General features: G+C 51.3%; 1 non-coding gene across 1 annotated transcript; it reads right to left on the minus strand.

The window, feature by feature from the left end:
• Positions 1 to 1,062: 1,062 nt before the first annotated feature.
• On the minus strand, positions 1,063 to 1,221 carry LOC116552453. Its single transcript, XR_004269387.1, has one exon. It is a non-coding gene; the product is annotated as a U1 spliceosomal RNA (small nuclear RNA).
• Positions 1,222 to 2,055: the final 834 nt, after the last annotated feature.

The following is a 2,055-nucleotide window of genomic DNA, read 5'->3' on the forward strand; positions in this document are numbered from 1 at the left end:
AGAAGCCGGTGTCTGCAGCCAAGGAGGGGCCTCAGGAGGGAGCAGCCCTGCTGTGTGACCTCAGACTGCCAGCCCCGTGGGCATGCTGTGAGCAATAAATGTCTGTTGTTTAAGCCCCGGCCTGCCGTCCAGAATGTCACAGGTGTTCGGACCAGAGCGACTCCATCTTGAGTGCGGGCTGGGAAAATGAGGCGGAACTGGCTGGACTGTGTGCCCAGAGTCAGACCTTCTGGGGCTCTCGGGGTTTACAGTTCATGAACAGATTAATCATGTTACTAAACAGACCCAGACTCTGGAGGGCCCAGATATCCCCATATCCGGAGAGCAAAGGCATTCCCACTTTTGCTGTAAAGATAGTAACACTGATTCTTACAAAATATAGAAATTAGGAAAATTAATCTTCTGTCACCAACCCTCGTAGCCGAGCACATCCCACATAGACAAGGGCTGTGCCTAGGGTGGACGCGTCCCGCTCGCCTGTGGAGTGACGGTTCTTTCACCACTGCACTCTCTTAATAAACTTGCTTTTACTTGGCACTGCAGACTCACCCTGAATTACTTCTTGCACAAGATCCATGCTACAGCATGGCCACGTGGGACGACCGACGCAGAGATGGACAGCAGGCTCTGTGTTACCCGGGCCGCCCAGGCTCCCACGCCTTCTGTCCCGGTGCGCCAATGGTGGCACTGTGCAGCGTGTCCTGCATGCTGGGCCCTGCTCAGTTGCTCTGTGGGTGCTGGGCCCTTCCTGACACTCTATAGAGAGGGGCTTTCTGGAGTCATGAAACAGGACACTGAGAGTGGCCGCCTCATCTGGAGTCTGAGTCCACTGTTGGGGACAAGCAGTGACTGCCTCCCTGACCTCTGCCTCCTCCACTCTGGCGACAAGAGAGAGAAGCAGGGGGCCGGCCTGACACCAAGGAGCAGATGCGGGAGCCGCGTCCCACCCCCTCGCCCAGCAGCTGTTCCTGCGAGTTCTGCTTGTATGTAGGTGACGCCTGACCTGCACTGTCTACACCTTCCCAAGCCCACAAATTCACTTGGTAGGATTTTTTTTTTTTTTAAAGCGCGAACACAGTCCCTCATTACTACAAATTATGCAGTCGAGTTTCCCACATTTGGGGAAATCGCAGGGGTCAGCACATCCGGAGTGCAATGGATAAGCCTCGCCCTGGGAAAACCACCTTCGTGATCATGGTATCTCCCCTGCCAGGTGAGTATAGGATTTTATTTTTACTGGGTGAATCCTACAGGGCTTGTCCCCCATGCGCTGAGATGCATGGATGGTGACAGCTTCGCCTCCGGAGTTCACGCATCCTCCAGGGGCACCACAGCTCCGGCTGCAAGTGGGCCTGTTCCTTTTCTTTTCTTTCTTTTTTTTATTTTTAGTAGAGACGGGATTTTGCCATGTTGGCCAGGCTGGTCTCGAACTCCTGACCTCAGGTGATACACCGACCTCAGCCTCCCCAAGGGCTGGGATTACCGGTGTGAGCCACCACGCCCAGCCATGCCTGTTCGTTTTCATGATCAGGGAACTATAAGTGAAGACACTGAGTTACAACATCTGTCCTATCAGATTGGCAAAACTCCACAAGGTCGCCACCGCACCCTGATGGGGAGGCTGCAGGGAAACACGTAACCTCACGCCTTGCTGCTGGGATGCAAACGGCACAGCCCCTGTGGGAGGAAGCTCAGAGAGCCTGGGAAGGTATGTGTGTGTTCACAACTGCATCCTACAATTCCACTTCTAAGCAGCTATCAAAGTCACACTGTCAAAAATACCAGAAAATGAATCTTCAAGGCCATTCTAGGTAGTCCTACTTTTAATACCTACAGACATTTTTTTAACCAAAGGATATATCCTGGAAACATATATTATGTATGTATAAAACTAAATGGAGCCTCTGAGATGAAAAACACAGTTGAAATGAAAAATTCACAAAATGAACTTAGCAGCAGTTTGAAAACTGCAGAAAAATACCAGCAAACCTGAATACAAGTGAGAACTTGAATACAAGCCTTAGAAAGTATTTAAACCTAAGCACAGAGATGGGG

The sequence above is a fragment of the Sapajus apella genome, unplaced genomic scaffold, assembly GCF_009761245.1.
Source record: "Sapajus apella isolate SASKATOON/1434 unplaced genomic scaffold, GSC_monkey_1.0 scaffold11, whole genome shotgun sequence".
Taxonomy (NCBI): domain Eukaryota; kingdom Metazoa; phylum Chordata; class Mammalia; order Primates; family Cebidae; genus Sapajus; species Sapajus apella.